This window comes from Muscardinus avellanarius (genome assembly GCF_963383645.1).
Source record: "Muscardinus avellanarius genome assembly, chromosome: 2".
Lineage (NCBI taxonomy): Eukaryota > Metazoa > Chordata > Mammalia > Rodentia > Gliridae > Muscardinus > Muscardinus avellanarius.
Genome location: NC_137787.1, coordinates 107,560,197 through 107,585,781, shown reverse-complemented (window position 1 = coordinate 107,585,781; position 25,585 = coordinate 107,560,197). Strand labels below are relative to the sequence as shown.

General features: G+C 37.9%; 1 pseudogene across 1 annotated transcript; it reads right to left on the bottom strand.

The window, feature by feature from the left end:
* Window positions 1–3,576: 3,576 nt before the first annotated feature.
* Window positions 3,577–25,298, bottom strand: LOC308258762 (sodium/potassium-transporting ATPase subunit beta-3-like; annotated as a pseudogene). The gene is made up of 6 exons: window positions 25,272–25,298; window positions 25,088–25,177; window positions 17,997–18,074; window positions 10,177–10,232; window positions 4,704–5,606; window positions 3,577–3,647 (listed from the first exon to the last, which is right to left on the bottom strand). The product of its transcript is annotated as a sodium/potassium-transporting ATPase subunit beta-3-like (transcript).
* Between the last annotated feature and the right edge of the window lie 287 nt (window positions 25,299–25,585).

Below are 25,585 nucleotides of genomic sequence, written 5' to 3'. Positions count from 1 at the left end.
GATGGGAAATTATTATTAATTATCTATGGGTGTCCAGTTGAATCTGACTCTTAAGACAAGAGAACTTTTGCCAACTAGGTCAGAAGGATGACATATGAGAAGGATTTCACATGCCACTGGGGGCTTTGAAAATGAATGAAAAAGTCTACAAGCCAAGGAATGCAGCAGGCTTTGAAACCTGGGAACTGGGGCCTCAGCTTACAGTCAGTCAGAAGATGGAAACCTGGATACTACAACCACAAGGCAAATTTTACTGAATGAGTAAAGAAACAGATCTCTCTTAGATCACACACACACATACACACACACACACACACACACACACACACACACATACACACTACAACCTTGTTCATCTACTCAATTTTCGTCTGGTACGATCCATGCCAAATTTCTAACCTACTAAAATGTAAAATAAGTCTGTGTTATTTAAAGCCACTGAATTAGTGGTAATTTATTATATAAGAATAAAAAGTAATATAAAAGGCAGTTTTGTTACTGTGGCATATCTCTGCCTGTACTGACTAATGCATGCATGTAAAGCATTAAAGCATTCAGTTTACCTCATCTCTAACAATTATTTGATGTTATATACCATAACTGTTTCATGTGCCCAGTCCCTCAGAGTAAAACTATTTTGGGCTCCATTGCATAGTAACAATTTCAGATATTTCAGGATCATTCTGATTCTGACTGAGATGACTGGAGGCACTTAAGTTTTCTTAGAAGGGTCAAAAAAAAATTTTTTTTTGGTGGTACTGGGGTTCCTGGAAACCCTTCTACCTCCAGGATACACTCCCAGACCAATTTTATACTTTTTTTTAAAAATTTGGAAACAGGGTCTCTTAAGCCAGCGCAGCTGGCTCCGAACCTGCGTGATCCTCCTGTCTCCACTTCCCAAGCGCGGGGATTACAAGCGTGTGCCACCACGCCTGGCCGAAGGGTCAAAATCTCTAAAATTGAATGGAGAGAAAGTGCAGCAGCTCTTGTTTCTTCATTAGCATCTTTGCTGACAGTTAGGACAAGTATTTTCTATCACCACTATGTCAGTACAGATCACTCTGTAGACTCACTTTATAGCTTCTTTTACAGTAAATATTAGCAGTACTGATAAGCTGGAGATATCATATAAATAAAAGTAAACAAAGAGTAAGTAGAGACTATAGAAGATACCTGACTTACAGTGTTTTCACCAATGACTACAATGGTGCAAAAGCAATACACAGTCAGTAGAAACTATACTCACCTCCCAAACATCCTAAGCTAATAAATTAAAAGCATTTACAAATTATATATTTTCAATTTATTATAGGTCTATTGAAATGTGTACCCCATTGCAAGTCAAGAAATGTCTGTATATAAATGACCCAAGTCTGATCCATACCTGAGTGAATGTTAAGGAAGACCCAACCCTGAGCAAGGAACTATGGACCCTACTGTCCTCACAAGGTAAGCCCAAGTACTTGGAGTCTTTAAATTCATTATCAATAACTGTCACTTTATAGAAATATCAGCTATTTCTACAGGCTTGGGCTTTGCCCTCACTAGTCTTTCAAGGTTTTCAATATGACTATGATAAAAATAACCCCATAGATTTTCACTACTGTGCTACAACTACTCACTGAGAATCAGTTATGTGAAAACATGAAAAAGTTAGGAGAAGAAAACACTGCAGCTTCTTCCACTCTGGGCTTTGCCTCAGCTGGAGAAGCAGGGGTGTTCCATGCGGGGACAGGTGTCAGCAGGACGAGGTCCAGCCCTGAATGGCCTTCCTCAGTACACAGTATCTATAGGGAACCTTCTTCTAGACTGGCATTTATAGAAAATCACAACTGTTGCATATGAGTTATTTTTATCTTTGTCAGAAAAAAAATCACAGAGATATTTAATGAAAATTTAACTCCCATTTCCCTTTGATTGGGCCAATAAGAATCCTGTTAATTCTCTTTTCTACTTCTGTGTATTTTCCAAATGGCTTTTCAACAAAAAAATAGAAAATCTATAATACATATTATTTTGACAAGAACAAATAAAGACAGTGGTTCCTGTGGATGCTTAGAAGTTCTGAGTTTTTAAGGCAGCCAGCCAACCTGTTCTCACTAGCAACACACACATTCTTTTACACATAACTGCACAGGGATAAATTCAAGTATAATTCTCATGTGATCATGTAGGAAGGATTCTGAAGCACAGAGAAGTTACAATTCTTGCCCAAAGTAGCACAGTCAGTCGGTAATGGAGATGAGCAGTAAAGGTAGACAGGCCTTTACTTTTACTGATTTTCCCCTCTGCCCTGCAGTCCCACTGTATAATTTACAATATAACTGAGAATACTTTCCCTCCAAAGCCCATGATCTCATAAAAGTCTTACAAATCTTACCAAAAATTATTTCAAAGTGAGAGAGAGCGAGAGAGCGAGAGAGCGAGAGAGCGAGAGAGCGAGAGAGCGAGAGAGAGAGAGAGAGAGAGAGAGAGAAACAGGAAGGAAGGAAGGGAAAAAAGAAATGAAAGAAAGAAAGGTAGGAAGAAAGAAAGGAAGAAAGAAAGATAAGAAGGAAGGAAGAAAGAAAGAAATAAAAAGAAAAGAAAGTACAACCCACTGTAGGAATCAAATCAACTTCAATATATTCAATCTATTTCTTAGCCACATTCACCATGGGTTGCCCTAGGACTGTGGGGATATGTCCTAAAATGACACATTCCCCTCAAACATGAAATTGTGATCTAGGAGGGCCATGAACTGTGAAAGCTGGCAGGAGCTGCAGAAGCAAACATGAGCTCCCCAGGAATCCAGGCACTAAAGTCAAGGTTTATAGAAAGTGATGAATGCCAACCAGTGTTCTGACCTGAGCATGAGCTTTTGTGAAATTCAGACTCCAGTGTCTTAAAATGCTTCATGCATGAAATACACGTTTCCCCTGATTTTACCATTATTTCTTAAAACACATGGACGAGAGGCTTAAACACTTCCTCTATTTTCTCTAACAGCTATAAAAAAAGGGATTGAGATGGTTTGATGTGGCAAATTTTTCTCACCATACTTCCCACCCCCACTCCTTCTTCCCAGACACAGCGGGGCATTACGAAGGGTAAGAGGGCAATAAGCCTTTTTCTTCCTCTGGCTATTTTGACTTGACCTGGGCCTGTCCACCAAAGTAAAAAGGGATGCGATTTTAGAGTGCAGATATTAACTCCCACACATCTTTTCTCTTGTCTTCTTTTGATACTGGGAATTGAACCTGGGATATTCTACTTTCAAGCTATACCCCACCCCTTTTTAGTTTTATTTTGAAACAGATCTCACAGTTGCTGGGAGTGTCTAAGTTGCTGAGCCTGGCCTCGCATTTCAGTCCTCCTGTCTCAGCTTCCCAACTACTGGGACTGAAAATGTGAGCCGCCACACCGGCAAGGTGGTCTCTTGTTAACACAGCTGATCAGACTCTATGAGCTAACTAGCTGTGGCAAATTGGGGGTGAGACTAAATTAACCCTTTTCTAGTTTGGAAGATTCTTGTTTCTCACCTGTGGAATTCTCTAATTTCTCTTGCTGAAATATCATGGTCAGTGCCAGTATTTGTCACACCTGGGCCTCTTGGCACTCAGACGCCTGCCCCAGCTCCTCTCCACCCACCTGACACCAGCAGCTCGCTTTGCGGAAAGCACATGTAAATGCGCTTCTTGCAGAAGAGCTCCCAGTTACGAAGGAAGGCCAATGACTTAATTTAGAAATCGGTTTGTGAGAAGGTAGGTTACCTATCTTCAGCTCATTTTCTATGCACTCAAGAGATCAGTTGTCTGATGGGAGAAAGTCATGTTTAAAGATGTAGAGCCTCATCCGGCACCCCAGATTGCAGTGGCTCACTGTGTGATTCCAGGGGGAAAAGGCTGAGGGTGTGAAGGCACAAGGAGCTTCCTCCTCAGCATATACCTCAAATCGTCTAAATATACATACAAAGAACACCTTTAAGCTGGACACTGTGGCACACACGCCTGTCATCTCAGTATTCAGGAGGCTGAGACAGAAGGGTCGCCAGTTCAAGCCCAGCCCTCAACTTAGAGAACCTATTAAACAATAAAGGATAAAATAGGGCTGGGGTGTCGCTCAGAGGTGGAACACCCTGGGTTCAGTCCTTGGTACAAAAGAAAAGAACACTTCTGATGGAACAGAGGTTGCCATTTTTGTTCCCCTGGATTCTCCTTCCCTTTTTTTTTTTTAACACTTTCAAAACCATTTTTACTTTTTTCCCTCTTTAGATACAGAACTTCTCCACACACATATTTTGTAGTTATAAAGTCACATGATATTGGCCAGGTACTATTTTATCACTGAACCTTCATTGGCATCAAAACATGACAGTTAACCAATGCTAAAACCACAAAATATTTACATAGCACAGCACATTTAGCTTTATACACTTGGCAATTTAAACACAAAGAGAGAACAAGACCCCCATTCTACACATCGGAGCAGGTGTCTGCAGGTCTCTAGTTGGCGACTGCACACTGGTTCAAGGGCAAGGAGGCAACAAACAGTTACTTCAGAGGACACGTGGCATTATGCTCTGGCAGCTTGTCACAATGTCACCCAGTGTCATTTACCGTCCATCTTTTCCAAGGTGGCCTCACAATTCTAGAATGGCAGGTCCAGCTGATACAAATGAGGACAGACAACACAACATGAAGACAGCTACTCAGACTATGCACATGGTGTGATCTTGAACACAACTTGTCTCAAAAACCCGTCGCGATCATCCTGGCTTTTCAGCCTGGGTGACCCATCAATCTTGCCCTCCACTGTTACTTCCCTACTGTAACAGGACCTGGGAGGCAACCAATGGCTGCTGACACCCACATGCAGTTTTTTCCCATAATGTGGAGAATATTTTAAGTCTGAAACTCCATGATTAGGGTAAGTTTCTACAGTTGCTGTTTTCTTATCCTTTGAAATTATCTATCCTTGGTTCTCCTTCAGGCTTTAATCCAATTATTGTGTTAATTTTTATAAGAATACAAGGTTGTCCTTTGGAATAGCCAAAATCAGGATCATCCATACCACTGTATGATTGAAGTAAGAAAACAGGAAACTGACATGCAACATAGACTAGACCCTTCTATTTAAAAAGTGTTCCATCAGGGCAGACTGTAGGGTTCTTCTGTTCTTCTTCAGTGTAGGATTTTAGGAACTTGTGAAGGTGATTAGTGTACCTTTGAAAGGTATCTGGATCAGATGCACTAAATGTATATTTCAAAGCAGTTTACTGGTTTTAGATAAACAATAAGTCCTAGACAAGGAATCTGGTCACAATATTTTGGTACCTTGTCATTCAGAATCCACCATTCATTGCCCACAACATGAATGAGATGAGTGCAGCTAAGAACCCATAAAACACTAGGTAGAAAAGCAAGATCAAACCCCAGCTCTTGACCGAGCACCCCAGGAGCTCGCCACTGGCTAGGTTGTATAGGAAGAGCTTCCACTCGGCCAGGCTCTGGTTGAAGGACTGTTTCTCTGTCTTTGTCTTCGTGGCCCTGAGGGCGCCAGGGTGCGTCTGGTCTCTGGCGGATGGCAACTTGTCTAAGGGCTGCTGCTCCTCCTCACCGGGAGCACTAGGGCCAGTCAATTGCCTCTCCTTCACTTTTGAGAGCTCTCAGATTGCTTCTGCCCCACAGCACTGATCTGGGGGGAGAAAGAGACCATTGTATCAATGCCCTGTCTGCAGAGTGGAATCCTGGTCTATTCCATGACACCCTGTACAGAGTCTAAATTAACTCAATAGGCAGTAGGACTACTTCAAAGTGGAAATTATCCAGAGATTCAGATCCCGGCTCACAAGATGGAGCTGGCTCACCTACATTCCACTTGCAGCCAACTGTCCGGTCTCCTTCTCCTCCAGCCTGTCTTCTACAGCCAGGGATGCCTGGTTAGTCCTAATTCTCCTTCACTAATAGCACTACCATGATTCTGCCTTGTTTCAGGTTGAGAAAGAATAGCATGGGGAGACCCCTCAATGCTGGCATGGCTCTCTCCTGCCCCCTTCTCTGTCCCAGTGCCTGGCTGAGCCTACACCTATTTCCTGGAAGATGGACTCTCTACATGAAAATGCATTCCGCGGAGACCTGCCAGGTCTTAATAGAAAACAGAGCACAATATATAAGAAATATACAAAGAACGAGGTTCATATTTTATGAAGTGTATTTGTATTTTTCATAAGGAGTCAGAGACATTAGAATTTCCGGACTGCCAACTTACAACTTCTCTTACCTAGACTCTAGTTTTTGTCCCTTTGTTCACAAGGTACATTATTCTACGTGTTGTCTAGGAAGTCTCTTCACCTCTCAGAGTTGATGTTTGCTCTTTCATAAAATGTAAGAATTGGGTTAGGTCATCCTGAAGGTTCTCTGTAGGGCATTTGCTCTGAGTGATATTGCAGAAGCAGCTAGCATTATAGTAATCATGGTAAATAAAAGTGTACTTTATTCCTTAGAAGATTATAGTAGTATAGAATAAAAATCAATGTATAGACAACTCTGTACATAATAAAGAAGTTTATGCTAAGGGAAAATGATACCAGAAAAAATATTGGAGATGGGCAATTAGACGTAGATCCTGGGAGAAGAAAGTATTTAAAAGTAATGTCACTTTTGGTCTCCCTCTCGACTCCATTCTTTTTCATGAGTAAGCTAATCTGTCATAATGACTCATGTTCTTATCATAAGACAATTTTTAGAAGTACTTGTAACTACTTTTATTTATTTGTTTATTATAGTTTATAGTAGGTTATGACATTTGGTAGTAAGATAACTACATCTTTGGTGTTCTTTTTCATGTTTACCTTTATTATTGGTCTTTCAATTCACATATATATTTTGGATAACTTTTGATTTATTGATCAACTTAGGGAGATCTGAATATGCAATATTAAATACTGCAATATATGAAAATTGATAGGTCCCTCTAATTATTTGTTGTTATTTTTTGTGGTACTGGGGGTGGAATCTAGGGGCTTTTCTACCTCCAGGCTATACTCCCAGACCTATTTTTTATACTTTATTTGGAAAGAGGATATCACTAAGTTGCTGAGAGCCTCACTAAGTAGCTAAGGCTGGCTTCAAACCTATGCGATCCTCCTGTCTCAGCCTTCCAAGCGCTGGGATTACAAGCCTTTGCTACCATTCCCAGCTTAAAAGTTTGTTATCTAGTTGTTTGTTAATGTGTATGTCAAAATGCAGTTAATTTACCAAAAATACTTTGTATTTCACTACTTTAGTAAATCATTGATCTTGTCACTTCTTTTTTATTATCATTTAGAAAATCATGTCATCTGTAGTAATGGTGATTTTATTTGTTGTTGCATCTGTTTTCTGATAAGATCAGATAACAGATGAAAAAACAGATAAGTAAAGTTGGTTGGTTGAATGGTGGCCACAAAAAGACTTCAAATCCTAATTCCTGGAATTTGCCAATACTACCTTATTTAGGAGAAAAAAAGAAAGCCCTTTGTAGATATGATTAAGTTAGGGATCTTGGACTGAAAATGATTGTCCTGGATTATCTGGATGAGACTTAAATGTCACCACAATTGTCACTGGAGTGTAGTAAAAGGACCTACCCAGGAGAAATAATGTAAGGATGGAGGAAGAACTGCAGTGATTCACTCACAAGCTCAGGAAAGCCAGGTCAGCCTTAAGAAGCTGGAAGAGTCAGGAATGAATTTTTTCCCAAAAGTCTCCAGAGGGAGCATGACTGTGTCCAATTTTTAGACTTCCAGTCTCCACAACTCTAAAGGGAACAAATTCCTATCTAAGCTACCATGTTTGTAGTGATTTGCTACAATAGTCACAGGAAACTAACACACCATTGTGATGCCTTTTTAATTTTCTTCACTTCCTTTCCTTGACTAGGGCATTCAGAACAAAGCTAATAAAAAAATCTGATAGCAAGTATCTTTGTCTTATTTCTCAGCAGCAAAACATTAAAAATTTTAACATTAATATGATGTGAGTTGAAAGTATTTTTGCAAGAAATACATCAAGTAGATTAGGGGGATTCCTCTCTATAATTAGTTTGCTAAGAATTTGGGGGAACTGATGTTAACTCAGATCAAAATGTTTTTCTGAGATGCTGTTATTTTCTCCCATTATTCCATTTCTGTGATAACCACACTGGTTAATTCTTTAGTGTTATATAATTTTACATTCCTGGAGTAAAATCAATCTTCAAAAGTTCTTCTATGCCTTTTTGGATTTGATTTGTTAATATTTGTTGAGAATTTTGGTATCTATGATCATAAGAGAGATTGGTCTGATTCACTCTCATAAATGTTTTTGGTATGTTTATGCTACCTTCAAAATACTAGTTAATAAGTATGATTTTTATTTTTGTGTGATATTATTTTTATCTCTTCCTTCAATGAGTAAACTTAAATGAATTTGAGTATGGAGTTTTACTAGAGTAGTTTCTAAATAATGAATTCAATTTAGTTAACAGAAATGAAATTATTTACTTTTTTCTGTCAGTTTCTATTAGCTATATTTTTCAACAATAGTGTTCATTTTATCTATGTTTAGATTTATTGGCATACACATTTTCATGTAATTTTTCTGTATGTTCTGTAGTGATGACCATTATTTTATTCCTGATATTGATAATTATATCTCTCTTCTTCTTCTTCTTCTTCTTCTTCTTCTTCTTCTTCTTCTTCTTCTTCTTCTTCTCCTTCTCCTTCTCCTCCTCCTCCTCCTCCTCCTCCTCCTCCTCCTCCTCCTCCTCCTCCTCCTCTTCCTCCTCCACTTCCTTCTTCTGGGGATGGAACCCAGGGACATTCTACCTTTGAGTGACACTCCCAGCTCTATTTTTTTTTTATTCTTTATTTTTTTTGAAACGGTCTCACTAAGTTGTAAAGAGCCTCACTCAGTAGCTGAGGCTGTTCATGAACTGAGATCCTCTTGTCTCAGCCTCCCAAATGCTGGGATTACAAGCGTGCACCATCACACCTGGCTTCTTCTTTGTATCTATTCAGTATTATTAGGTATTTTCAACTTGATTAATCTTCTACACATTTGAGTTAATTATATTTTTCCTCTGAATAGTTTTTTATTTCATCCCTATTTATTATTTCTTTCATTTTCTATCTTTTTTCTTAATTTATTGAGATGGATGCTTTGATTAACAATATTTTGGCCTTATTCTTTTATTCTTTTCTAGTGGTTGCATTTTTTTATTGTTGCATTGTATTTATACATCATAATGGGGTAAAAAACTTGTGTAGACATAAATGCACATATCACCAGCCAGCCCCCACCAAGTCCCCACCCCACTCTCTCCCCATCCCTCCCTCCCATACTTGGCTTAGTGGTTGACTATGATATGAATAAGTACATCCTGTGCTTTAAAGAGTTTCCTTCTTCCCCCTCCTATCTCCACAGTTAGGTTGCCTTATTTGCTCCTCTATAGGATTTCCTTTTTAACCTGGAGTTCCTCCTATGACCCATTTCACCTTAGCTTTCACATATTAGAGAAAGCATCCAATTTCTTACTTTTCGTGACTGACTAATCTCGCTTAACATAATATCCTCCACCCATTTATCCTTCTACCCATTTCCCTGTAAATGGGGCAATTGTGTTTTTCTATGGCTGAGTAAAATACCATGGTGTACATACTAGTGGTTGCATTTAGGTTGAATTTTTTCTAACAAATTTTTAACTGCGTCCCAAGGTTTATGCATTATCATATTTTATTATAATTCATTCAAAATATTCTCTACTGCCCATTACAATTATTTATTTATTTATTTATTTATTTATTTATTTATTTATTTTTGGTGGTACTGGGGATGGAACCCTTCTACCTCCGGGCTACACTCCCAGACCTATTTTATATTTTATTTGGAAACAGGGTCTCTTAAGCCGGAGAGGCTGACTTCGAACCTGTGGGATCCTCCTGTCTCTGCCTCCCAAGCGTGGGGATTACAAGCGTGGGCCATCACGTCCGGCTTCATTGCAATTATTTTATGACTGAAGCATTAGTCTGAAGTGTATTCATTAATTCAAAATTTATAGCGCTTTAAAAATGAATTTTTATCTTAAATGTATATGATTAAGGAACACACTATATTATTTCATTCACTTGAAATGTATTGAGAATTTCTTTATTATTTTGAGTGTGGTCAAACTTACAAATACTCAATTTGCCCTTGGAATTTGTATTCTGTACACTTGAGTTGTAATGTTGACTACATATTAAGAAAGGTCAGTTATGTTAAAGGTGTTGTCAATATTAAAATATTTGTTGTGTTCACTCTTCTCCCACCTTTTGTGCTATTGTATTTTATGTACTTAAGTTATGTGTGTATTTTTAGTTGTCTAAGACCTTCCCTGCAATTTATTATTCCTACAATTATCCATTTCTCTCTGAAATATTGTCCTCAGTTAAATTATTAGTAAAGGTTTGCTAACAACAACTTGTCCCTATGGATGACAGGAAGCATGGCAGGTTCACTCACAAATTCGAATAATAGGTTACAGGTATTGAATTTCTGGTTAGCTAGAACATTCTACATTTAAAAAGTTTCATTCCAGTGTCATCTTTCATAAATTTTGTTTAGAGGTTAATTGTAAACCGTGTCACTATTTTTTGTAGATAGTAAATCTTTATTTCTCCATCTTTAAAAGTGTTTTTTTCTTTCAGTTTTCAAGAATTTATATGTTCTAGCTACTGTTTCCTCAAATAGTACCTCTGCATAACTTATCTCTTCTCTTTTTATAATTCCAACTGCATATACTTTTTCTTATATTTTCATCCCTATTACTCTTCACATTTTGGCTTAAGTATTTATTTTTAAATTTTTGATGCATTGTAGTCATACATTTTAATGGGGTACAAAATGGTAGAGGCAAATATGCACACATCACTCATTTAGCCCTTCTCAATCATTTCTTACTGACATATCTTCTCATTTATAAATCTTTGTCTGCCCTAATTTATTATAATTTCATTTATTGTTTTTTCATTTATTTTTTTAATTTTTAAAATTTTTATTGGTGCATTATATTCATACATCATATTGGGGTAAAAAACTTGTGTGTGCATACATGTGCACATCACTGATTTAACACTTCACAAAAGAAAAAATTCAAATGGCCAATAAATGCATGAAAAAATGCTCAACATCACTGGCAATCAGAGAGATGCAAATCAAAACTACCGTGAGATTTCACCTAACTCCAACTAGAATGGCAATCATTCAAAACACAAACAACAATAGATGCTGGCGAGGATGTGGAGAAGTGGGAACTCTAAGACATTGTTGGTGGGACTGCAAATTAGTGCAACCACTTTGGAAAATAGTATGGAGAATCCTCAGAAGAATGGGAACAAACCTACCATTTGATCCAGCAATACCACTTCTGGGTATCTACCCAAAAGATAGGAAACCAAACGACCAAACTAATGCATGTGTATCTATGTTCATAGCTGCACAATTCACCATAGCCAAACTATGGAACCAGCCAGGATGTCCATCAACAGATGAATGGCTTACAAACTGTGGGATATGTACACAATGGAATTTTACTCAGCCATAAAAAAAAAACTCAATTACATCATTTTCAGGGAAATGGATGGAACTGGAGGACATTATGGTAAGTGAGATAAGTCAGTCACAAAAAATAGAAATCAGATGCTTTCCTGAATATGTGAGAGCTAGGGAGAAATGGGTCTTAAGAGGAACTCTAGATGTATTTTCATTTATAATATTCACATTTGCTTATAATAATAAAACTCCACTCTCTCCATCTCAATCTTTGTGTTGCTAGTTGCCATACATTGTTTCTCCACATGTTATAAATTCCACAATATATTTTATTCTTTTGCCTTAGAGTCATTTATTTTTTCCTCAATGTTAACAACTTTATTGACATATAACTTGCATATTCTTAAATTTAGACTGTATGATGAAATCGATTTTAGTATGTTTAGAGATGTGCAGCCAATGAGTTATCCATCCACATTAAGTCTTAAAAAATTTTCATCACATCCAAAAGAAATTCCATAAACACTGCAGGTAATAGCAGTTTCTTCTTTTTAATTATTGAATAATATTTTATCATTTTGCTATATCATATTTGGTTTTCTATGTTTCAGTTGATAGATTATAAACTGTTTTCAGATTTTGAGTATTATGAGTAATGCTGCTATGCACCTTCATATACAAGGTTATGTGTAGACATTTGTACTCATCTCTGTTGAAACTATACCTAGAACTAGCATTGCTGTGTCTCACAGTAACTCTGTCTTATTGTTTAAGAAATTTATAGTCTATATTCCAGAGTAGCTGTACCATTTTACATTCTTGATAGTAGTGTACATGGGTTACATTTTTTCTATGTCCTCCCTGACACATGTTGTCATCTAAATTTTTGATTCTACCATCCTAGTGGCATCCCACTGAGGTTCTAATTTGCATTAACCTGATGACTAATCGTGATGAGCATCACTTTATGTGCTTGCAGTCATCTTATAGAGACTAAAAATAAGAGAGGATATCTCTTGTATATTTTTCTATTTTTATGATTGCTAGTATGTTTAATTTCTTTACATAGAACCAAATTTCTACCCAGCATGACATTTATTCTGTTGAGATATTTAATTTAGCATTTCTTATAGTGTAAGTTAGTTGGCAGTAAATTATTTCAGTTCTCATTTGCACAAAATCTTTATTTTCTTTTTATTTCTGTAAAATTATTTTAATTGAATATGAAGTTCTGAGTTGACAACTTTTTCTCTTACCTTTCAGTACTTTAAAGACATCATAACATTTTCTTCAACTGTGCATACTTCTTACTACCTGTCTGCTGTCATTCTAGGTTTCTCTGTTCATAATTTCTTTATCTAGATTTCCTTCAAGATTTTCATTTGACTTTGATTTTAAACAGTTTCATTATAATGTCTCAGTGTGTGTGTGTGTGCATGTGTGTGTGTGCGCGTGTGTGTGTATGTGTTTGCTCAGCCTGCCTGTGATTTTCTGGCTGTTTGAATGTGTAGTTTGTTGTTTTTCATTAGGTAAAAACTTTCAGCCATTATCTCTTCCAATATACACATATACATATTTTTAACCTTTTTTTCTTCACTTTTCCTTCTGGATCTCCGGGATTCAAGTGTCTGCCCACTTGCTATTGTCCCAGTTTATGTTATTTATTTATTTGGTACTGAGGATTGAAGCCAGGGAATCCTACTTCTAAGCTACACCCCCAGCTCTTTTTTTTTTTTTTTGGTGGTACTGGGGTTCCTGGAAGCTCTTCTACCTCCGGGCTACACTCCCAGACCTATTTCTACATTTTTATTTGGAAACAGGGTCTCCTAAGACAGTGCGTGCAGCTGGCTTCGAACCTGCGTGATCCTCCTGTCTCTGCCTCCCAAGCGCGGGGATTACAAGCGTGCGCCACTACGCCCACCCCCGCCCCCCCCAGCTCTTTTTTATTTTTTATTTTGAAAGAGGATCTTGAAAAGTTGCTAAGGCTGGCCTCTAACCTGTGATCCTCCTGTCTCAGCCTCCCAAGAACTGGGATTAAAGTGTCTGCCACCATAGCTGGCTATCTCAAAGTTCTTGAATGTTCTGATATTGTTTCTCATCTTTTCTCTCTGTTACTTTTTATAGAATTTCTACTAATCACTTATTCCTTCTTTATGTGTCCTATTTTCTTATAAGGCCATCATGAAAATTCTTTATCTCTAATATCCTGTGTTTAAGTTTTATGTACAGTTCTCTACTCTTCTGCTCAATTTCCCATTTTTTGTGCATATTGTTCATGATTTTTACTAGAAAATTTGAGATACATTGTCAGGATCATTTTTAAGTCCCTGTTTGATAGCTCCTTATCTCTTGACAATGTATATTGCTGTTTCTTTTTCCTTTTACTTTATTTTCATTGTTTACTTCTGTATATATCTCGTAAGGTTTTCTAGTATATTCTAGACATTATATATAGGTAAAAAAAAAAAAAACAGAGACACAAAGTAAATAGCATATTTTCCTGAAAGTAAGCATGACTCTTTTAATATCATGTCATCTGTGTGGAGTGGAGACAATGAATTCATCTATATAGTCATTGATCTGGGTTTGCACTTAGTTATTTCAGACTAACCATAGGATTAAAATTTCTCCCTTAGTAGATGGCTGTTAACTTGTGTCTGGAATGAGGTCTGGAGATGTGGAAATATTTTTTTCAATGCCCTTAATCTATCCTCAAGTATTGAAAGTCTGCACATCTGCACCTTGATCTTGCCTCTTTTTCATGAGTTTACTGCTGTTGCTTTTTGCTCAGTGCTAGGATAATGGTGGTAATGGAAATATTCTTTATTCTTTTGATCCATATTTGGTCTTACAAAGGTTCTGTGTGCCTGTGCCTCAAGAGTGGCCACCCATGGCAGTCAAACTATTCCATGTATCCCCAGTGATAACTTATTTCTGCTTTGTATCCATGCAAATTCTAGAACAAAGATAGTTTTCTACTCTCCAGAGAAAGATAGATTTTTTTTGCTACAGATTTACTATAGATTTTCCTTAAGCCTAGGGAAGAGTGGCCCCCTATCCCTCTCACAATGGCTTAGATTTTTGATTCATATGATTAAAGGTCAGGGAAGTGCATAGTGTTTTATATCTGTCTTCCCACCTACAACCATCAACTTCTGTCATCCACAGATTCCTAGATGCCAACACCATGGAGGAAGATACTCTAGTCAACCATTGGTGGGAGCACCTAGTGGAGGCTCACAAAATATTGCTTATTAATGGGTATGGGCTCTTGTGGGAAGAGGATTTTTGGTTATTCTAAATCATCACACTAACCTACACTTGGTTTTGAAGAGTTTGTTAAAATTTTTATGTCTTATTGTGTTCTTTGCTTTAATGGAAGTCAGCTCTCTATTTTATGCTGTCAAAGATGGAACCATTTTTGTGCTTCATCTCACCTTGAGAAGTGTTATCACTTAGGCTGGGCGTGGTGGCGCACGCTTGGAATCCAGCATTTGATAGGCCGAGACAGGAGGATCCCCATTCACGGACAGCCTCGGCTACTTAGTGAGGCCCTTTGCGACTCAGTGAGACCCTGTTTCAAAATAAATAATAAAGCATAGGGCTTGGGGTGTAGCTTGGAGATAGAATGCCCCTGGGTTCCATCCCTAGTACCAAAAGAAATAGTTATCACTTTTCAGAATGTAGTTATTTTAATTAATTTTTATCTCAAATCTATGATTGACTTAAGGAGAGTCTGTTTTTTATAGATAATCTAGCTGATTTTAATTGCTACGCTGGGAGTTTCTTTTTCTTATGATTCCTTATATTTGTAAAACCACACACATACTCTGCCAAGTTCTGTAAAGAATTGCAAAGTCCATTCTTTTGAGAAACTTATATTCTAATAGGAAGAAATAGAATATAAGCACATACATAAGTAAATAAATATGAAGTATATACAACCTCCAGTTGAAAAAAGCTTTAAATAAACGAAGCACCGTGCAATGATGGAGAGTGACTTTGAAATGCTACTTTCCAGGAATTGTTGAGACTTGAGAATTAACCAGCTACGCAGATGTAGAAAGATATTCCAGGCACGGCACACAGGAATTACGAAGTCCAAGAGTACAGTGAGAACCCTTTCGCACTTTAAATGCAACTGTCAGCACTAGGAACCCATACCATTTATGCATCAAACTTTGAAAAATATGAATAATAGATCTTCAAAAAAGATATGCTTTTGAAATATCACAACATTCACTGTAGTCATTCAAGGCCAGGGATGACTTCCATTACAGCAGAGAAACTCAAAATGGAGGTTCCCTTCAGAGAATCTCATTTATCCACTGGTTAATTTTCTTATGTATTCCATTAGCAAGCATTTATTATTTATTATAAAATCACTATTTGGTGTTCTGATGAGCACTCAAAAACTAAACCACACAGTCCCTGTTCTTTAGGAGCTCTTCACTTTGAAATAGGAGATAAAAGAGGCAAAATAATTATAGTTATAATGGGAGCTACTCCCAAGCTACAAAAGGCTACAGAAATCCAAGATTCTTACCTTTTTGGTCACTTACTAAATAAAGTAAGAAAAATTATTTCTTTGTTGTTGAGTTGTCAAGGATGGAGCCCAGGGCTTCATGCTAGATAAGTGCTCTACCACCAAGCCAGAGCCCCAGCCCAGTATAGGTCTACTTAACATGAAGGTGGTCTCCTTTAAAGGTACATTTTTCAAAGATAAGAGAGTTAAGAGGGAAAAGAGACTTTTGATGGCAGTGCGAGTTGTGTTCTTGGGGAAGAAACACACTGCTCATATAAGGAGGCATCTAGCTGACCTGGGCCTCAGAACCACTGCTCAAAATACAGGAAAAAAAAGGAAAATAAAGCTCTGAGAGGCTGTCCATGTTTGAATACCTATTAAAGTCATGAGGCCAGACATGCTCTCCGAAAGAGAGTTTAAAATGAAAACACTAAGGCCAAACTTGGAGCTTTGGGAATGCCAATTCTTGATTTAAATTTGCAGCTATAGCAGAGCCCAGCTGGTGTAGAAATCACATTCAGAGTCCTGAAGTCATTAACCCCAGTGTCTCGTTAACTGTGCACTTGCCTGGTACAGCAAGCACTGTGCAAAGCAACTCTACACCACAGACTCCAGACGATGTTTATGTGGAGGCCAGACACGGATTCAAAGATATTTAACTTCACTTGTGTGTTTAAAAGCGTTTGTGTCAAAGGTTGACTTCATTTTTATTTAGCGTAGGGCAGAACCCCCATGGTAAGGGCCTCTCCTTCTTATTTTTCGCTCCTAGGTAACTTTATCTTCCTGGTCCTCTGGGGAACCGCGCAGGTAAATTGACAAAGCACATAAACCCAAACTGCCTGAGTCAAGTTTTGGTTTCTGTTCTTTCTTCAATTATAAGTAGCGATCTCAGGGGGGCCTGGGGCTCAGAAGACAGATAGAATTTATCTAAGTGCTGCCAGAATGTAATTTAAAATGAGTCCAAGAGGAAAAGTGTCTTCCCAAATATTCTCATGGTGGGAGAGAGAGCAGAAGGATACTCAAAGGGCCAGCCATGAGAGTGAGGAGCCTCAGCCCAGAGGATGTGCCTGCTGACTGCCTTTGGGAGCCTTTATAAAAGTAACTAACATGACTGGTTATCTCTCTGCTTTTCTTCTCTTACAAGTAAAAAATTATGTCTATCTGATATCTGTCTAGCCCAAATTGTGAATTAAGTCATGGTCAGAGTGCAGCTCTTTGCAAAATAGATTTAGTAAACAACATCTTGTAAACACTTCCAAGCTGCTTTGTGAGTCGTCCATGGCTTGAATTTAGGCTTTGCACCTTTTCCAACACTCCTTGCAATTTAACTCAATGACTGGCAGCATTTGACATCAGGCATGCACACTGCAGATGGGAGAGTGGCTAAAATATCTTTTATTTTCTCCCTGGGTCACTGAGGGACTGGGGAGGAGAGACAAATTATAAAGCGAAGAAGGAGGTAGGAAAGCTGAGAAAAGAACAGAGAGGAAAAGCAAGAGGAGATGGGGCATCTAAATGGATGAACAGTATTGTCGAAGGGACCTTGAGGGTGATGAGACCTGACAATGTATATTCTTTACAACAGTGGGGAATTTTTATAAAACTGGGGCAGAGGCTAGATGATGTTGTGTACAGGTGACAGGCTCATTCCCTTGGACAACTGAAGGACTTATTAGGACAGAGATGTCCAACAGGAGGAAGGGTTCACGATGAGATTTGTCCATCTCATTCTGTCTCTCATTGGAACCAATCTCAATAATGAGGGAGAGAAAGGAAGGGCATCTTGATGCATTTCTGGAAAAGAAGAGGAAGTCAGAAAACACAACAAAATAGAACCAGAATTCTAGACTCTCATTTTGGCTGGGAACTGTCTAAATCAGTACAAAGAGAATTTGGGGAGCAAAAGCATTTTAAGGGGGAAGCTCCTCTCATCCACTCACAAAGTGTGCGGAATGAGTACATACTTCAGGCTTCCTTCTGAACAGCTGTTCCTTGGACTGAGTGTGGCACACATATACCTACAGATCAAGAGGAATACCTGCAGATGCAGCCCAGGAATCTACCTCTTTTTTGGCAACTTGGGTGATCTGGCCCTATGAAAAGCTAACACGAAGAGGAAGTTAGAGAAGGAGGTATGACCAGCACTGACTCTAGTATTTCCTTTACCACTCTTTATCCTCTCCACCCCACTCACCCCAAATGTGACTTTCATTGGTCTGACAAAGCCGTCTTATTCATAGACTTCAATGAAAGCCCATGCCTAAGTAATTGGGTAGTGTCAGTCAGTTTTTCATTATTGTAACAAATACCTGAGATAGTGTTATTAATACGTAATGAGAGAGGTGGTTCATTTGGGCTCATGATCTATTGGCCCCATTGCTTTTGGGCTGTGGCAGCACTGCATGGCAGAGAGTGCCGTAGAATGAAGCTTCTCCTCTCATGGCTACCAAGAAGTGAAAGAGAGAGAAAAAGGGCTTGAGTCTCACCATCCCCTTCAAGGGCACACCAACAACTGAATACTTGAAGATCCCCACAGTATCCCCTGCTCTTAAAGGCTCCACTACCTCTCAAAAGTGCCAAACTGAGGACCAAGCTTTCAAGCTCTTAGTACCCGGGCTTTTATTGGACACTTATCAAACCATAGAACAACAAGTGCTAAAAAGACAAAGGGATGGACATGACCACTCATAAGTAACTACTTCATAATATGTGTTTTCTTAGCCTTTAACTCATTAAATCCTTACAACAGGCCTATGGTCTAATATATTCATTTCATGGGTGATAAAACAAAGGGTCAGAGAGTCTATCATATAGATCATATACCTAGGAGTTGAAGATCCATGATTGTAACCAATAATCATCCTAACAAAAACCTATGCTCCTCTTTCTACAGCAAAAGAGAAACACTTTGCTTTCAAACCATAACATAATCCAAGATCTTTTCATTGTTGAAGATTTCATAAGGTCATTTATTGGTGTGCTTTATGTCGTTTTCTTCTTTCTACTTGAGAATTTTCTGAGTTGTATCTTTTTATTAGCATCTGCTATTCATTCACTCATTCATTTATTCTTTCACTCAGCAAACATTTATTAACTCCTACCATGTGTTTGGCAATAAGAATGCCACCTTCAATAAACATGTTATATGGTTAAAAAAGATATAAAAGTAGATGAATTATTTAAGGATTGGTTGAGCCTCTTTGGCTTTACTTTTCAAAGCTTTGAGAAGTTGGGGGAATCATGATAGTAGCAATAGTAAGATGGTTAAATCTCCATAGTCTCTTCCAAAAATCAAGGAGAACAATTTGGATTGCCAGAAAACAATCCCTGAAGACCACAGACAACGGAAAGAGGTGCCAAAATGATATCCCAAATCTAGCCTACAAATAAGTAGTTAGCAAGAAGAGCTCTGTGCTTAAGTCAACATGGGGAAGACAATGCTCTAAGTTCAAGGAACCCAGGCATGACTTCTATCCCCTAACACAGGGGCTCCCCACTCAGGAAGGAGAGCACACTGATATCTCTGAGGATGATGAGTGGAATCGTGGTGAGGCAGTTTGTAGATTTACTTTGTGGGTAAGTCAGGGGCATTGTGGGAAGGTGTGAGGGTGCTGAACCAGCCTGGGCCCCTACGCTGTCAGAAACACTCATAGAAAAGGCAGAGCCTCGCATCAGGGACAGAGTGCCGATCACAGAACATGAAGTAGTTGGGATAAATAGGAGAGAAACTGAGATTTCAGCTGGGGAGGAGAAGACTCAGAAGTGGGATGAGAAAACAAAGTGCGTAGGCCAGACATTTCAGGAGGCGTTCATTCTAAGAATCTATCAGGTACAGTAGTTCCTCCTCTGCTTGAGGAATATTCTAAGACTCCCAGCAGATTCCCGGAACCACAGAGAGCATTGAATCCTACACATAATATATTTTTTCTATATATTTATGGGCAGCCTTTATGTCTTTTCAATCTTAACTAAGCGGTTATTGTGCACTGTGGACATCACTTTTGCCATTTGGGGTGTGACAGCAACACAAGAGTGAGTTTCTGTTTTTGTCTTCATAATTTCTGTATATATTAGCAGCCTCAATATAAGATTTTTTTTTCTTATTGCGACTTTCCAACTTTCCACTTAAAGAAAGTCCTTTATGGCTTCTCTTTGGTGTATCTAAATTGCCAGCATCACTACTCTGATGCTTTGGGGTTACTTTATTTAAGTGAAATAATTGTTAGCTGAACACAAGTTCTGTGATACCATGACAGGAGTCTGATAATCAGAATGATTGCTGAGTAACTAGCAGGTAGGTAACACATAGGCTGTGGATACTCGGCACAAAGGCATGATCATATCCCCAGCGGGAATTCATGTGGTCTCATCACATCGCTCAGAAAAGCCTACAATTTAAAACTCAGAAATTGTTTATTTTGGAGATTTTTCACTTAATATTTGGGACTACAGTTGATCTTGAGTAACTGAAACTGTTGAATGGGGAACTGCTGGTAAGGGGGTTCTATCATACATCTACACAACTCTGAGGGCAAGTCCTTTCTTAAACTTTGTGTTTTGGATTCCTCACTTGCCCCATCTTCTTCTTGGCCCTGGGGAAGGAACAAGAAAAAGTTTAGGATAGAAAATATGAAAGAAAGCTTTGCTGAGAGGCCATTTTTCTTTTCTTTTCTTTTCCTTTTTTTTCTTTTTGTGGGTCTGGGGATGGAACCCAGGGGTATTTGACCTCCGAGCTATACCCTCTGCCCTATTTTTTATTCTTTACGTTTGAAACGGGTCTCACTAAGTTACAGGGGGCCTCACTAAGTAGCTGAGGCTGTCCGCGAACTGCGATCCTCCGGTCTCAGCCTCCAGAATGCTGGGATTACAAGCGTGCACCACCATGCCCGGCTGAGAGGCCATTTTTATAGGTTTTATTTTGAGCTCTTTTTGGTTCTGGAGATTGAATTCAGGGTCTTGTGCATGCCAAGCATGTGCTCTATCCCTGAACCACACCCCCAGCCATCCTGGACTTTCTTTATCTAACATACCGGAAACTGTTTTTTTTTTTTTTTTTTTTTTTATGCAAGGGGCAGCGGAAATCCGCATGGTAGGACAGGCCCCAGTTAACAGCAAAGAACTGAGGGCAGAAGATGGTGGGGTGCAGTGCGGGACACTGCCGTCAGCTAAACAAACCAGCTACTGCCCAGGACATGTCTTACTTCAGTAGCCAAGGAGGCCAGGCATCTGTGATTCTGTGTCAAGTGCCTAATTCCCACTAAGGATTTATTTTTATTTATTTTTTTTTAATTTTTTTATTGGTGCATTATATTCATACAACTTATTGGGGTAAAATACTTGTGTGTACAAACATGTACTCATCGCTGATTTAACCCCTACCCAAATCCCACCCCATTCCCTCCCCGTCCCTCCCTCCCTTGCTTGGCTTAGTGATTGACTTCGATATGTTTAAGTACATTGTGAGCTTTAGAGAGGAAACTGTTTTTTTTTTTAAAGAAAGCTTCACCTCATTTAAACATGAACAGCATGAAAGGATTAAATTCGGACATCATACAAAGATTTTATTTATTTATTTATTTATTTATTTATTTATTTATTTCTGTGGTACTGGGGGAGGAACCCAGGGCCTTTTTCTACCTCCGGGCTTTACTCCCAGATCTATTTTATATTTTATTTGGAAACAGGGTCTCACTAAGTTGCTGAGAGCCTCACTAAGTAGCTGAGGCTGGCTTCGAACCTGTGCAATCCTCTTGTCTCAGCCTCCCCGGTGCGGGGATTACAAGCATGTGCCACCACTCTTGGCCATACAAAGATTTTTAAAAAATGAAAATGAATAATAATGATAAGCTGAATAATTTCCCTAGAGAACATGAGGCAGATCAGAAAAAATATGTCCACAATCAGAGAATAACTTTAAACAAATAATAAATTGAGCCAAAGGAAATCAAGAGATGACAGAGACAATGAGTGACATAGATTGGCATTGGAAAATGTTAGAAACAAGATGATAAAGCAAATAAAAACATTAAAAACTCTAAAAAAAACACAATAAAAATTATAAATAAAGAGACTTTTCAAAAATAAACATTAGCCTGGCATGGTGGTACATGCCTATAATTCCAGTTCTTGAGAGGCCGAGACAGGAGGATCACAGGTTTGAGTCAACCTTCAGCAACTTAGCAAGACCCTATTTCAAAATAAAATAAAATAAAATGGGCTGAGGTAGTAGCTTAGAAATAGAATGTCTCTAGGTTAACCGCCAGTACCAAATATAAATAAATAATAAACATTAGATTAGAAGCAGCATAAATGTAATAGATGCTACAGAATGTACTATGTAAGAGGGAAAAGAAGAGAGAAATGTTTTCAAATAAATGTGAAAAAAATATTTTAGAAAGAAGAAATCAAGACAAATTAAATGGAAAGAAGATTCAACATATGTATAATAAAAACCCAAAATAGTGAAATAGAATAAATGCCTAAAACTATAATACAGAAAAAGAATTCTGAAGTAAAATCATCTTGAATTTATAAATTAAAAGGTTACATGTCTATCTGGTGAAGAGAACCCAAAATGGCCTATACCAAAATGTAATCTACTAAAACTTGTGGACTTACAAGGAAGAAAATTCTTCAGACATGCAGATAAAAAGACAAAGTCACTATGAACAGGTTGACCATAAAATTTATTATCTCAACTGAGAGATTTGTTAGAATGGATAGTAGTTTTAAGTCACGACAGGTGGACAAAGTAAACTCAATAGTTCTAGAATAAAATGGGACCTGTTGTCACTCTACTTATAAGGGAAAGAAAACTCAATTGATATTATTTTCTCCAAAAGCAACATTTTAGAACAGAAGACAGGAAAATAACAGATAATATACTCATGAAAATGGGAGCCAAGAATTTTATAGTCAGCCATTTATTTTCAAGTATAAATACATGAATAGTCTTATTTGTAATAACTCATTAAAATTACTTCTGAAAAAATAAAGAATAGTTGAGAAATCACAGGATAAAGAGTGGTAGGAAACACAACATAGACAGTATTGAACTGTAGAACTGGGGCTAGCTAAGGATGGGAGGGATATAATAATGTATGCAATGGTCATGGTCTCCTCTCACAGTGTAGATGTCAAAAACAAAAATGGTTCAGGTAGGAGATGGCATACAAAAAGTAAAAGAAGTTTGCTAACTGTCTTATCAATATTAACTGGGAGAAAAATATTTGTTGAGGTGGGAAAGGAGAGGGAAGAATATATAAGATCATTCTGGCTTATTTTAATACTCTTCATAGCAAGAAGCAGATAGATGCTATCTTATGAAAAGGAAATTAAAAGTATTGTTTAAAGATATTTGTTGAAGGGTAATGAGTAAGACAAAAATGTAAGCCTTCTCAAATAACAAAAGAAATATCAAAAAGAGAGAGAGAGAGAACAAATCAATGAATCTTAGTGTAAAACAAAATATGGCAAAAGCAAGAAAAGACTTATTATTCTTACTGATTGTAAATTAGCTGAGCTTATCTACTAAAAGACTTTTAAATTTTCTAACAGAAAATTTTAGGTCTATGCTAGTGTCTGAGACTCCCCTAAAACAAAGAGACTTCGAAGGATCAAAAATAAAATAATGGGCAAAAACATATCAAGAAAATGAAAATAAAATAAAATGTAGAAATTTTTACATTTAATAAGGTAGAATGCAAGCCAAAACACATTTTAATTGATACTTTATAAAGTACATAAAGGACATAATTCACAGTGAAGACATAATTAACATCTACACATTCAATCAAAAAAACTTTAATAAAAAGCATTATAAGAGAAGCAAGAAAAAACAGACAGAACATGCATTAATATAGTTTTTACAGTCCAGGGCAAATAAGTATTTGGTAAGGATGGAAGACTTGAATAGCACAATAAGTCATTTAGATTTTTATGGCACATATCAAATTCTGAATTCTAATAACAAATAATAGACCTTATATGCACAGGTGTTATCCTCTGACTCATGCATCTGAGAAATTTGAAGTTAATCTCCCTCAGACCCACTGAAATTAAGGTGCCCAAATAATGTCAAGAACATATCATCATTAACCTAGCTTTGCTCTATTTTGGTTTGACTTTCAAGCAGGCGTTTTCCAAAATGACCATCAGCAGCTCCAGTTTATATTTCACAAATGCAAACAATTCTGTCCTCTAACATCCATATCAGGAAAGGCACAGTGGCACATGCTTGTTATCTCGAGACTTGAAAGGCTGAGACAGGAAGATCACAGGTTCAAGGCCAGCCTTAGAAACTTAGCAAGACCCTTAGCAACTTAGTAAAAACCTATTTCAAAATTAAAAATAAAAATAACTTGGAGGTAGAATGTCCCTGGTTCCATTCCCAGGGACCACAATAATGACAAAACAAAACAAAACAAAACAAAAACCTTAATAACCAAATCAGTCTCTAAAAAAGAACTCCTGTTCCCATCACAAAAGAACCATTGTAAACAAAGTATTCTGATATTCAACCTGTTTTACACACCAATCTCAAAAACAAGGAACTAAATCCAAGTGATGGGAAGCCTGTCTAGCATTGTATAAGAGAAGAGGCTCCTAAAAGAAAAAATGGAAGTTCTCTCATTATAACTGAAAAATCAAGAATTGTCTGCCATAATTCACTGTGGTGAATATTATAATAAGGAAAACTGATATAGAACTAGAACAAAGGAAGGAGTGACCAACTCTGGTTTCTGTGAGATGGAAAGAAAGTTTTGACCTAAAAGATAGTGAGATAGATTTTGAACGATAACTAGAAATTCTCTGGTTGGATTGAGGGGAGGATATTACAGGTGGAAGGAAGAGCATGCTATATTTACCTATGAGACTATGAAAGAGAAGGGTGTATTTGGGGAAGTCCAAGTGGTTTCATGTAAGTGGAATGAAAGGAGAAGTTGGGGAAATAGTGAAACATGGAGATAAGATGTCAATAGGGTCCTGAAGGTTTTTATATTGTCATTGTGCTGGTCATTTTCCTCTTTACTTTCAACCCTTTCTTGATCTGCAAGAAACTACAGAGCAGGAAGCATTGCCAATTGGCTCCCTGAGAAGTTCCACCAACAAAAGGCATGATCTAAAAACAGAGGGGGTGGGGTTGGGACAGGACAGACCCCAGTGTGCTTTTCTCTTCTGCTCTGCTCTGAGGGGTCTCTCCACCCTCCTCGTACCTGATGCTCCTGGCAGAGCTCCTCCATCATGCATCTCACCTCTGCATCCTCTGGTTCTTAGCTCTCCCTGTAGCTGTGAAACCGGTTCCCTCTATAAAGTTCCATTTCTTTGAAATAACTAGAAGAGTTTCTCCTTTCACTGGGCTGTGATTGATCTAATGACACTATAAAATTTGGACTTTTTCCTGTGTGCAACAAGAATAAATTTATGCAGGAGAATGATGTGTCAGATTTGTGCTTTAGAAAAAAAAAGCCCTGGGCAATAGTTTGAGAAAAAGTGGGAGAAGGAAGATGAGTCAGATGGCAAGTGTTAT